This window comes from Suncus etruscus, chromosome 6 (assembly GCF_024139225.1).
Source record: "Suncus etruscus isolate mSunEtr1 chromosome 6, mSunEtr1.pri.cur, whole genome shotgun sequence".
Classification (NCBI taxonomy): domain Eukaryota; kingdom Metazoa; phylum Chordata; class Mammalia; order Eulipotyphla; family Soricidae; genus Suncus; species Suncus etruscus.
In genome coordinates, this window is record NC_064853.1 from 105496311 (window position 1) to 105510222 (window position 13912).

Consider the following 13912-nt stretch of genomic DNA (forward strand, 5'->3'; position numbering starts at 1 on the left):
TTTTTTTTCACCATGTCTAAGTAGTTTTATTCCAGAGATCCAAGGATGGTTTAACGTACATAAACCAATGAAGATAACATACCATATCAACAAAAGAAAAATATAAAAACTGTATGATCATATCCAGTGATGCAGAGAAAGCATTCAATAAGTTCCAACACCCATTTAGGATAAAAAAGTACTCTCAACATAGTCAGTATAGTCAAGGCCATTTACTACAAGCCCATGCAAATATTATACTCAGTGGATACAAACTCAAAGCCTTTCCTCTAAAAGATGGTACAAGAAAAGTCTTCCCCACTATTCATTCCTTTTTAACATAGTAGCTTTCTTCCTTTTTTTAATTTTAATATCTTTATTTATATAAACACTAATTACAAATATGATTGTAGTTGGGTATGAAATTTTCTTATACATGGATGGACATGGAATTTATTATGCTTAGTGAAATAATTCAGCAGAAGAAAGATAGACACAGAATAGTCTCATTCATCTATGGGATTTATGAACACACAATCTGGTTTTATTTAGTGCTTTTTTTTTTTAAACACACTTTGGTGTGCTCTGGTGTAATGTAGAGCAACATAAATGACAAGCATTTATCTGGTTGTTCTGGAAGCTGGAAGTCTAAGATGAGAATGTCAGCATGGTTGGGTTCTGGCTGAATTTCACCTTCTTTCTGGTTAATGGAGAGACTTCTGGTCTCTTTACAAGGACCTTATAAGGATAACATGGAAGGGGCCTCCACCCTTTTAATTTAAGGACAGTCCCCTAACTTTCATATACCATCACGTTGGAGATTAGGGTTTTTCAACATATGAATAAAGGGCCAGAGAGATGGCTTCTCCTGGTTATCAGGGCTACAAAAAGACAAAAATCTTCTCATTTGGGGCCGGGCGGTGACGCTAAAGGTAAGGTGCCTGCCTTGCCTGTGCTAGACCGCGGTTCGATCCCCGGTGTCCCATATGGTCCCCCAAGCCAGGAGCAACTTCTGAGCACATAGCCAGGAGTAACCCCTGAGCGTTACCGGGTGTGGCCCAAAAACCAAAAAAAAAAAAAATCTTCTCATTTGAACAAGTGATAAAACCAGGTACAATAAAATCGTTACCAAATTAGACCCATCCATAGACATATACTATCTATCCACATATTTTCCATCAAAAGCCTTTTTAAATGTTCGTTTTAATCTTTGAATCTTTGAGGCTGATTTGGTCACAATATGTTACAAATATCTGTGCGCGTGTGTCATTTTTTTGCACCATGATATCATATGTTTGTCTAGCACTATTTTAAAGCTAGTTTTATAGATGATGATGATGATGAGGATATAAGAAACAACCCAGTGTCCCGATGACAAATGAATTCACTGGGTAAAAATGAGAGGGGAGGAAGGAATTCAGTTCTACCAAGGAAAACAGGTCCATACTGATCACTCATTATCAGTCCCACTTGCTTCAGACTGTTCATTTTCATCCTGCTCCTCATCACTGTCGAAATTGCTCACTACAAGTTTGGCTTTTCCTCGATTTGGCCTCTTCTTGCCTTTTCCTTTATCTCGGTCTTCCTTCTCTTTCTTATTGAGCTTGATTTTCACCGTAATGGACTCTTGACTCCTCTTTATCTTCTTCCTTCTCTTCTTCATTGGTTTCATCCTCATTCTCTTCTTCTTTGACAATTTTCTTCCGAGTATTCTTTTTTTTTTTTGGGATGGCCACACCTGGTGATGCTCAGGGGTTACTCCTGGCTATGCGCTCAGAAATCGCTCCTGGCTTGGGGGACCATATGGGATGCCAGAGGATCAAACCGAGGTCTGTCCTATGACAGCACGTGCAAGGCAAATGCCCTACCACCTGCACCACTGCTCCGGCCTCCCCACCCCGAGTACTCTTAAACACTGTCTGCAGGACAATGAAGTCTTCATAGATCCAGGATCCTTCCAAGTTGAACATCTGGCCATTGTGACAGAGGAGCATGACATCTTTCTCCAGGTCACCTAACCTCCAGTACTTGTGATTACAGATGCTTTCCTTTATTTTTTTTGACATCCACTGGCTTCCTGATTAATTCATAATATTCTGGTAGTTCATTCCTTGAAGGTAACTGCATTGAAGGTCTCTGAGCTGCTGTGCTGAGCTATCTTTGTAGTTTATCACATTATCGATGATGGAATTCTTCTGTTTTGTCAGTTTAGGGGGATTTGGTGATAGTTTCTCAGCTGGAGAGCATCCTCTTCTCTTCTTAGCCTTCTCCACATCTTCTTTTGCAGGATCTTTTTCCACATTTCTTGGTCTTTTTCGCTTTTTTTTTTTTTTTTTTTGGTTTTTGGGCCACACCCGGTGGTGCTCAGGGGTTACTCCTGGCTTTCTGCTCAGAAATAGCTCCTGGCAGGCACGGGGGACCATATGGGACACCGGGATTTGAACCAACCACCTTTGGTCCTGGATCGGCTGCTTGCAAGGCAAATGCCGCTATGCTATCTCTCCGGGCCCCCCCCCCTTTTTTTTTTTTGATTTTGAACATTATTGTTATTTATTTTTTCTTTTGGGGCTTTTTCGTTTTTTTTTTTTTTTTTTTTTTTGGTTTATGGTTTTTGGGCCACACCCAGTGGTGCTCAGGGGTTACTCAGAAATAGCTCCTGGCAGGCACGGGGGACCATATGGGACACCGGGATTCAAACCAACCACCTTAGGTTCTGAATTGCCTGCTTGCAAGGCAAACACCACTGTGCTATCTCTCCGGGCCTGCTTTTTCGTTTTTTAAGCCATACTTCCTCCTCCATTTCTTCCCAATCTTCAATGGCCTGTGAGTGGAGGGGTCTGCTTATTTGTTTTGATTTTTGTGTCACATGTGGTCATTCTGGGGTGCAGTTTTCAGCTGGGTGCTTGGGCATTACCCCTGATGATGCTCAGGGTCCATGCAGTGTTGTGGATCATATCTGCCTCCTGTATGCAAAACATATGCTGGAGCAATTGAGCTATTTCTCCAACCCCAAGCACTGGTAGATCTTAGTTTTTAATATTTTATGATTTTGCATTAATATTTATGAGGTTTTGCTATTAAATTTTGGTGATAGTGTTATTGATTATTTTTTAAATTAAAGAAGAGCCTCTTTTTTTATACTCTGATATATTTTATCTTGAAATTACTTTATTCTTGAAGTCTTTATGTAATTCCCTAGATAAGATCTTTCTGTTTTTCATGCTTGGAATTTTTTCTTCAAAAAGTTAATCTGGGTTGAATTGTGCCCATCCAAAAGAGATGTTTGGAACTGGAGAGATAGTACTGGACAGAGAGGGGTTAAGGCACTTTCCTTGCATTAGAGATCCCAGGCTCTATAACTAGCACCACATGTTCTAACCCTCAGTACCTTAGCTTGTGACCTTATTTGGAAGTAGAGTCATTACAGATATACTTAAAGTGAGATGAAGTTATCCTGGAATAGAATGGCCCCTCACCCCCTTGTTACTGGTGGTGTGGTGGTGTCCTCATAGGAAATGGAAGAACACAGTGGTTTAGAAAGCCTACCTTGCAAGCATGTGGTCATGAATTCAAAACCCCAGTGTCCCACATGTACAGAATACTGTTCTAGCAGTTGTGTTGTTTGAGCCTGCCAACTTTTTGTCTGTGATCCTTGACACAGCAAATAATTTCTGGTCTGTATAGCCAGATATGTTTGAGCACCAACAAAACAGGGCATGACCCCTGGAGAATTCAGCCACTTCAAAGCTGTGTGAGCACTATAGGCCAGGAAGTATGGTCTCTGCTGAGCATGTATGTGAGCTTTATAGCAAGTCCTGATGAGCCCCATAATCCTTACTTGTGTGTCTCAGCGAAGAGTGTGATCTGCGATGCTCACATATGTAAACAGCTCAACTGAGAGAATGCTATGGACCAGAGCTGTAGCTCAGTGGTAGAGCATTTGCCAGTCACTGACATAACAGAATCAAAAATGAATAAGCCAACAAAAGGAGTGCAACCTTGCAGAAGACCTAGGGGACTGTGCAACTCCTGCCACCTCACGTGGAGGCCCAGTTCTTGAAGCATCATCAGCAAAGATGGGAATAGAGGAAATTAAAACAGGAAATGGAGAAACAAGACTCATAGGAGAGATGACTGTGAAATGACAGATATGGATTGGGGTGAGGTAACAGCAAACCAAGAATTTCTGGCCACTCCTTCTCTTTGGGTTGCTGAGTAAGCACCATCTCCCAACACCTTGATGGCAGACCTAGAACTGTAAGATAATGAATTTCTTGTTTTTAGTATTTCTCAATACTTTCCAAGAGCACGTGCTGATTTTTCCTCTTGGCTTTAAACAGATTGTTCCCTGTGCGTGGATGGCTCTCTCCACCACTTTCTGTATAAAATCACTTCCTCAGAAACCTTCCTTTACTTCCCCACTAGTTAAAAAAGATGTAAGAATGACAGATAGACATATGAAAAGATAAACTACTTTAGACATTAGAGAAATGCAAGTCAAGACTACACTGAGCTTAATGGTAAATATACCTAGAATTATGATTAAAAGGAATGGGGAGGGAGGGAGGAAAGGAGGGAGGGAGGGGGAGAGGGAGAGAGAAGAGAGAGAGAGAGAGAGAGAGAGAGAGAGAGAGAGAGAGAGAGAGAGAGAGAGAGAGAGATAGTTCAGTGGGTAACGCACTTGCCTAGCATGCGGCTGATCTGGATTCTGTCCCCAGTGTCACATAGTTCTCCTAAGGCCTACCAGAAGTGATCCTGATCCCTGAGCACAAAGCCAGGCGTAACCTCTGAGCAGAGCAGGGTGTGGCCTCCAAAACAAAAACAAACAAAAAAAGAAGCCAACTAACTATACCTAATATTATCAAATATGTGGAACAGATTTCTCAAGCAATTGATGTGCAGAATCACTTTAAAAGACATTTTGATAGGAATTTACATATAAAAATATACTTGTAAAAAGACTATGAGTGTTTATAGGCAGTTTGAATTAAAATAGTTGTAAACTAGAAACAACCAAATATTCAACAAATGAGTGCACAAATTCATATTCCCTTAAAATGGAGTACTATTGGGCCAGAGCGGCGGCACAGCAATAGGGTGTTTGCCTTGTAGTGGCTAACCTAGGATGGACCACAGTTTGATACCCCAGCATCCCATATGGTCCCCCAAGCCAGGATTTGGTTTCTGAGCACATAGCCAGGAGTAACCCCCAAGCGTCAACGGGTGTCACCCCAAAAGAAAAAAAGTAAGGAGTACTATTTACTAGGAAAGAAGTATTGATATATTTGCTGCAACATGAATCTCAGAATCTAAGCAATGCTGTCCTTAAAACTTTCCTGAGTTGGGGGAATCCTTCCTTTGAAGGTTTTGTCCATCTGTTCTGGCTCTTCATTTGGGTTGTAGAAGCAGCTGAACTGAGAAAGAGGCTTATTTATATATGAGATGTTTTTAATAGGACTTTCCTGAGTTCTGATTTAATTGAACAATCTGCACTTACTTCAGACTGATGAATTTATGGGAACTCTGCTTTTTCATTTTATCCGTATAGCATGGCATTGAACACATATATTTATTTTCTCTTAAATTTTATTTAGTCACCATGGTTTATATTATTGCTAATAATAATTTCAGGCATACAAATGAACATACGTTCTTGTCTGTGATATGGGATTGTGACTAATCTGAGTTTCAAAATAGGTGGAGTTTCCTATCATGCTTCTTTTTCTTTTTGTTTATAAATTCAAGGACAGAAATAAACATACTATTTCAATTCCACCTTCCCTCAAACAAAAAAAATCCCTGTTTTTTTTTAAACAGCTATCTATCTTATCATCCTAGCCCTCATTGACTTTCATCCTTCCTAAGCCTTTGTAGAATTTATTTTTCAGTAATTAACGTTCTTTATTTTTTGTTTTATTTTTTATATTCAGGGGCAGTATTTGGTGTCTTATAGATGACAACTAGGTCAGATTTACAGTGGTTGGCTAATGACATAGCAAATTAATGTCAAAATTAGAATGCAACATTTTTCAGCCTTATACTTTTGTCTGTATACTGGAAATGTTAAGATTAGCATTCTGTTCAGGAATGCCCCTGGACAGAGGGCCCTTCTCTGCAATTGATTTATTTCTGCTAGAATAGTAGGTAATATATGTTACATGTATGTAAAGTTTCATTTACTATATGTTTTATGTTGTCTGTTTTATATCATGCAGAGGGGAGTTATCAAAGTTTTGAACTAATCTGAAATCAGTTTAAAGGCTGGAGTGAGATGGCACAGTGAATAGGATGTTTGCCTTGCATGAGGCCAACCTGGTTTCTTTTTTTTGTTTGTTTGTTTTTTTGTTTTTGTTTTTGATTTTTGGGCCACACCCGGTGGTGCTCAGGGGTTACTCCTGGCTGTCTGCTCAGAAATAGTTCTGGGCAGGCATGGGGGACCATATGGGACACTGGGATTCGAACCAACCACCTTTGGTTTGCAAGGCAAACACCGCTGTGCTATCTCTCCGGGCCCATCCAACCTGGTTTCAATTACTGACACACATAGCCTGGCCAGGAGTCATCCCAGAGTACAAAGCCAAGAGTAAGTCCGGAGCCTCACTGGATGTGGCTCCTTCTACAAAAATTTTTTTCCATTGAAATTCCAAAGCTAATTAGTATAGTTTCACTGTTTTGTTGAGCTAGAGGCTATGTATTTTCCAATCTTATTTATCTTAAATAACAGGTTACAAACATATAATTTGGATATTGAAAAAAAAGGATCTTGAGGTAAATTTCCTGTGTAAATAGCTCATCAGTTTTCATTAAAGCTTTGTGACATAGATATGACTCTGGAAAGTAAGGGGAAACATGAAAGATGCACAGATGTTGTGAAGTGTGAAACAGAAAAAATGGCAATAGGAAGTTGCCAGTCCTAATCACCTTTGGTATGATGAATCTTACTGGGATAAGCATGATCAGCATATTGTATTTTTGTTTTGGGGCCATATCTTGCAGTTCTCAGGGCTTCCTCCAGAATACTCAATGATCACTCCAGGCAGGTGGTGCTAGGAATCAAACCTGGATCTACCATGTGCAAGGCAAATGCCTTAACTTCTATATTTTCTCTCTGGCTCAAGATTTTATTTTGATTGAGAGCTCTGAAAGATTAACCAAATGGCCGAAGGAAAGAAAACAACATGGTTTACCCTCATTGCCCTCAAATGAACATTATAACACAAAATCATTCCAGATGATTCACTATGGAAAAGATTTTCATGGTTTTGTGTCCTAATTTATTCCAGATTTGGTGAAATTCCTCTTAAAGCAGGGTACATTTTTTTTGGTGGCATGACAGTAGTTTTCTTTTTTTTTTTTTTGTAATGGAAAAGTGAATATGTTTGTTTATAAGTAAAATTTAGTATTTCAAAGTTAAGTAGTAAGTTATATTTTTAGATTGAGAGCTATGTCAGATCTATTCTAAATGGAACACAGTTCTTCTTACTCACAGTTGTCTCAAATTTGTGGCTGTATAATAGCTCTAGTCTTCCTTGAGAAAGTTACTTATTGAATATTATCAGAAGCAAATGTATTTCTGACCACATTTTTTCTTTTTTTCTTTTCTTTTTCTAATTTTTAATTTTTAATTATGAGAACAATGATGCAAAGAGGACACGGTAAAGTTACAGTGAAAGGACAATCGCCCATAAACAGAGTTCTCAGAAGAAATCCCCCTGATGACACCTAAATATTGAACTTACAGTCAAAGAACATTAAGAAAAATCAGGCAGAACCCATGTACAATTACTTTGTCCATAAGTCCCCAGATTGTAGTATATTATAACATTTCTTAGCAGTACAATCAAAAGCCATGAAATTTATGTGACTCCTTAAACATTGAAGGCATTTTTTTATATTTTCATGCACATGCATGTTGGTTTAAGTTAACATCAAAAGTTTAAGAGTTTTTTTTTTTAAAGGTTAGAGTCAAAGGAGCACAGTAAAAACGGTGTTAGAGTGGCAAATATTGTTTGCATAGGCCCACCAAAAATGGGGGACATGGAAAGGAAAAGCCTTGCTGACCATGTTTTTTCTATTAGAAATCTTTTAGGGGGCCAGAGTGATAACATAGTGGGTAGGTGTTTGCTTTGCACACTGTTGACCTGGGTTCAATGACTGGCATTCCATATGGTCCCCCAAGCCTGCCAGGAGTGAATTTTGAACACAGGGCCAGGAGTAAACCCCCTGAGTGCTACTAGGAGTGGCCTCCAGAAAACAAAAAACAGCAGCAACAACAAAATCTCTGTTAGCTCATAATATTTAGGCTCTGATTAATTATAAAGCATATTTAGCAACTATAATTCAGTAAGCCTAAATGTTTTTATGCATTAAACCAGTCATTTTCCTTTATGCCAATGGAAAGAAAGAAAAATACGGGAGAAATTTTATTTAAGTTAATAACAAAAGATAGAAAATAAATAGAAATATTGTCAATGTAAAGTATGTAGAACTTTTTAAATTTGAAACAACTTACATAACTTGATGAGAAGGGAGTTATGTCTAAGGAATATTTGTTGTTTGAAGATAAACATTGTGATGGTAGAATCTCGATTATATATTTAGATGTAATATCAAGTTTTGGGTGTTTTTTATTTTGGTGCTGAATTATTTTGAAAAGAAATTTTGTTTTACTTTTAAAATTTTGTAGGGGAGGGGAGTGTATAGAGCTCTGCACTCAGGGATCATTCTTGATGGGGTTCTGTAGGGGAAGGTGTTTTAATGAGGTTTTTGTTTTGTTTTGTTTTGTTTTTGGGTCACACCTGGTGGCTGTCAGGAGTTACTTCTGGTTCTGTTCTCAGAAATTGCTCCTGGCAGGTATGGAGGACCATAAGGGATGCAGGGATTCGAACCACCAAATCATCATCCATCCTGGATCACCTGCTGTATGCAAAGCAAATGCCCTATCGCTGTGCTATCTCTCACGCCCCTTAATATGAGTTTTAATGTGACATTCATTGTGGTAGTCATCAATAAATTAATTTCTTCATTTATGACCTAAAACTTTTGTCTGAAATTGGTCAGTACTGGGAAATGCTAGCAACTAGAAAAAGGCTAACTATAAAGATCACTAGGGAAATAATTTAATACATGAGCATGATGACTTTATCTGAAGGCTTCTTTAACATTTTAATTATATTTTTGGTTTTGGGACTACACCTGGTGGTTTTAGGGTTTATTCTTCGCTTGGCTCTTGGGCATTGCTTTTGGTGGAACTATGAGGTGCTGGGAGTAGAAGCCAGACTTCTAGTGACTTGAACCATCTCTCCAACCTTGTGAAGGTATTCTAATTTAATTTCCATTTTTATGATGATAAAATACATTAAAATTATATATACATAAACATATATCAGTGGAGATAGAAGATACTTCCAGTAATACTGAGTTTGATGGTACAGGTCTGATGATTTGATCCTTTAGCTTATTGGTGCTCTGTGCTTTGGACTACCCAGGCCAAGCTGTGCCAAGGATTCAATTTAGGTCCTTGCACATGCTAGACATGTGTGCTCCCATTGTGTTGCAATGTATATTTACTTGCATTTGAATGTGTAGGTTTTTCCAGTGGATTATTGCATGAGAGTTAGTTTGGAATTTTAAAATTGTGCATTCCTCAAAGATGAAGAATAAAAGAGTAAAGATTATCAGAATGATTGGGATAGGGATCTATGAATGCCTGTACTGATATGTTCCTTATTTGGTCAGAGATAAAGTGTATTTCTGTTCTGCCAGGAGAGTTCCTTACTGGAATTTTATGTGTTCTAGATTTTAGTGTATGCTACATACATGTATGTCTCCATTTCTTAGTATGGTGAGTGAAAGATAAATTTAAAATAAGCCTGTCAGCAGTTATTTTGAGATCAGCAGACTCCTTTGTGAGATCTGGTGTTAGAGGTAGACTAAGATATGCTACCATGGGACAACTAAGATTTAAGCCAGTTTGTAAATCTATAAAAGTAGTAGATTTCTCCTCCCTTGAATTATGTTAGGCATAAGAGTCCACATGCCTGTAATCCAACCGGGAATGGATCTGGAGCAGGGTTGCCACAAAGAATTAGTAATCCAAGCCAGGCATAAGGTTGAACAATTTAGGATTGGATGGCTTCCAACCTCGTGGTGGTGAGCCCACCAAACCAATAATTTTTATTGCCCTTTAATACCTCTCCCCCCAGTCTGGGGAGGGTCCAGTAACAAAGTACCTGTGTGGAGCAAATGCAGGTTTTTTTTATATTTCATATTATATTATATTTTTGGTTTTTCGGGCCACACCCATTTGATGCTCAGGGGTTACTCCTGGCTAAGCACTCAAAAATTGCCCCTGGCTTGGGGGGACCATATGGGACGCTGGGGGATGGAACCGCGGTCCTTCCTTGGATAGATAGGGCTTGCAAGGCAGACACCTTACCTCTAGCGCCACCTCGCCGGCCCCTCAAAATATATTTTTATATATATTTCAAAATACATATATTTTTATATTTCAAAAGCCATGGGTAAAGGGCAGAGGGAGTAAGGGTAAAATCTTTGTATTGAAATAAAATAAGGTGTGATCTTACAGTTCTTTTTGTTTTTGTTTTTGGATCACACCTGACAATGTTCAGGGATTACTCCTGGCTCCACACTCAGGAATCATTCCTGGTGAGTATAGGGCACTGAATGCCAGAGATTGAACACAGGTCAGCCATTTGCAAGGCAAGTGCCCTATCTGCTGTACCATCTCTCTGGGGCCTCCCCCCCCCCCCCAATTTTTTGAAACTTATGGAGTATCTTTGTTTATGGCCACTTCGAAGTTTTGTATAAAGAATTTATTTTTTGTTTTTGGGCCATACCCGGTGATGCTTAGGGAGAAATCACTCTTGGCTTGGCAGACCATATGGGACGCTGGGAGGATCGAAAAGGCGGTATATCCTAGGCTAGCACATGCAAGGCAGATGCCTTAATGGCTTGCGCCACTGCTCCAGCCACTCGTATAAAGAATTGCTTGAAGGTAAATCATCATTATATAAATTGGTTCATTTAATTGTTGAGATAACTCATTTAATATCTTAGAATGAATAGTTAATTTAATTGCTAGTTAGTTGTTATTTAATTTAATTAGGTATTATGCCAGGAATGTGCTAAGTGCTATAGAGAACAGATATTTAATTTGTTACCATTGCATCTAGTCTCATCTAAGCTACTGTAAATCACTAGATTAAATGTAGTGATAAAGTATGGACTCTGAATACTCAGCATAAATACTCAGATTACCAAAGATATACACAATCTCTTAAATTGCACAATTCACATTAGAGTATAAGGATGGTTAAAAAGGCACGTGATGTCTTTTGGATGGAAAGTAAAAATTCTAAAAATTCTTAGCCTTACCACAATATAATTAATATGATTATATAAGGTTTCTGAGCTTGTTAGTTTAAACATAGCAACCCAGTCTCCCACTTTTATTTACAGTTGAGGGCAAGATTGATATATTTGTGGGGCAGAATGTATAATCCATCCATAAACAGTTAAATGAACTAATTTGATGTGAATGACTTGTGTATATGTGTTGCTTTTGATTTTCAGGGTTTAGCATGGAGTAATGCAGGCATAACTATACAAAATCATGTATGTCCTCCAGCTTTTTTAGCCATCTCCCCAGGCCCCTGAATCCTAATTTTATAGATAGAAAAGGAAGCAATGGGCCTAATTTGTCTCATGGGGAGTTGAAGCTAAAAGAGAGGCTTTGTATTTGTAGGAGTTCTTTTGTTTATATGATGAGTAGCAATTGAACCTTGGCCCCAGACTTCCTGAAAAAGAAGTCGGGGTGAAAGATAGGACAGCAGGTAAGACACTTTCCTTGCTGGAGGCTTGTCTGGATTCTGTCCCCAGCACTGCATATGGTCCCCTAGCATTGTCAGGAGTGATCCCTGAGTACAAAACAAAACCAAGATTAAATCCTGACTGCTATCTGGTATGATACCAGCCTCATGCCACTCCTTAAAGTGTGAAGGTTTCGTTTTTTTGTTTCATTAATTAGCTCTAATTCCCATTAGGGATTTCGAGTGGATAGAGGGAGTAGCCTAGCTTTTTGTTCCTTGTTGATTATTAATATGCATTTTCAGTTTCTTGCTGGGATATTTTTTATTCGTAATAGACTCTCATACTTCTGGAAAAATCTCCAAACTTGAATTTGAAAGTAGTAAGTTGATTTTTTTTTCATTTTATTTTAATTTAAAATTTTTTTTTATTTAAACACTTGGTTACAAGAATTTTCATACTTGGATTTCAGTAATAGAAATGTTTTTCAACAGCAAAATTTTCTCTCCCCTGCCCCTTTGGAAGTATTCTTCATTGTTAAGAATTTGTTCTTCCCATTGGTGATGGGAATGTTGCACTGGTGATGGGTGGTGTTCTTTACATGACTGAAACCCAAACACAATCATGTATGTAATCAAGGTGTTTAAATAAAATAAAAAAAATTAGAATTTAAATAAAAAAAAAAGAATTTGTTCTTCCAAAAACAAAAACAAAAAAATTTGTTCTTCCTTTTCCTTCTTGCTTTCCCTCAAAACTACTTCACTTGCATGCAAGTAGAATGCTCTGCCTATGAGCCATACCCCCAACCCTCAAATTGTTTTTCAGTCATTTAGCCTTGTCTTGAGATTGATTTTTATTCTTGCGCCTTTTCTTACTTGACTTCTCAGTAGTTTTTGACATAGTTCAGAGGTTCCCAACCTTTTCTGATCCATCTCCCTTTTTCAAGGGGAAATCACTCAGTCCACCTTCTTTCAGCAAACAGCCTCCCTGCAATGTGTCCCAAGGATGCTATGGCACTCCTAGATGGTTCCAGTGATCCTCATTTGTGTCCCCCTTCCATCCTGCCCCCCCCCCCCCCCCCCCCCGCACCCCCAGCATGCACAGCTCCAGCTCCAGCTCACTTTGGGAAACACTGGGATAGTTGATTTTTCCTTCTATCTTGATATACAGATTTTTCACTTCTGTAGTTAGTTGTTTCTTTTCAGTTTATTTTTTGTTTGTTTTGTTTTACTCATTTTTCATGGCCTTCCTGCCTTTTAATATGAAAGAGTGCTAGATATCCATCCTTAATTTTTTTTCAGATCTGCACTTGGTGGTGCTGAGGGTAGATGCTACTTCTGGTTCCTTAGCAGTGCTCAGGGATCATACTCTGGTCTCTTATATACAAAACTGCCCTTTGAGTTCTTTTTGGTCCCGAATCTTCACTTTTTAGATGTCATTTCTCACAGTTGTAAATGCTTTCTGTTATGTTCACAGATCCTAAGTGACTGCACCAACTTAGACTTATGAACTTCACTCATATTTATCTGTCTATTTGATGTCAGCATTTGTATATTAAAGTAAATATTGCAAAATCAGGTCCAAAACCAGACATTTTCTATACAGTCTTCGAAGTTAACTACAACTCTTTGCCTTTGGCTTGGTCCTGTCAGAACCCCACCCTTATTGCTTATCTGCTTGTTCACTGGCATACCCTGTGTTTGCTCACATGCTGCATCCAATCCACGCAGAAATTTGCTTGTTCAACATTCATTCCCCAACCTGAACATTTCTTCCTGTTGACTTATGTTTAGTTTAAGTCACCTTCATCTCTTACCTGAGTAGTCTCTAGTTTCCTTTTTTGATGTTGTTGTTGTTGCTTCTGTATCCTATAGTATTCTCCACATGGTATCATAGTAGCTCTTAAAAAAAAAAGTCATGGGGCCGGAGCGGTAGCACAAGTGGTAGGGCATTTGCCTTGCATGCGCTAACCTAGGAAACTGTGGTTTGATTCCCTGGCGTCCCATATGGTCCCCCAAGCCAGGAGCGATTTCTGAGCGCATAGCCAGGAGTAACCCTTGAGTTTCACCAGTTGTGCCCCCCCCCAAAAGAAAAAGAAAAAAGT

The 13912-nt window shown here is 38.7% G+C and overlaps 1 protein-coding gene and 1 pseudogene across 4 annotated transcripts in view; one reads left to right on the forward strand and one right to left on the reverse strand.

Moving 5' to 3' along the window:
- Nucleotides 1–13912, forward strand: part of ACAP2 (ArfGAP with coiled-coil, ankyrin repeat and PH domains 2) — a 150958-nt gene that overhangs the window by 27997 nt on the left and 109049 nt on the right. The window lies entirely within an intron of this gene.
- LOC126010898 (probable global transcription activator SNF2L2) lies at nucleotides 1430–4044 on the reverse strand (annotated as a pseudogene).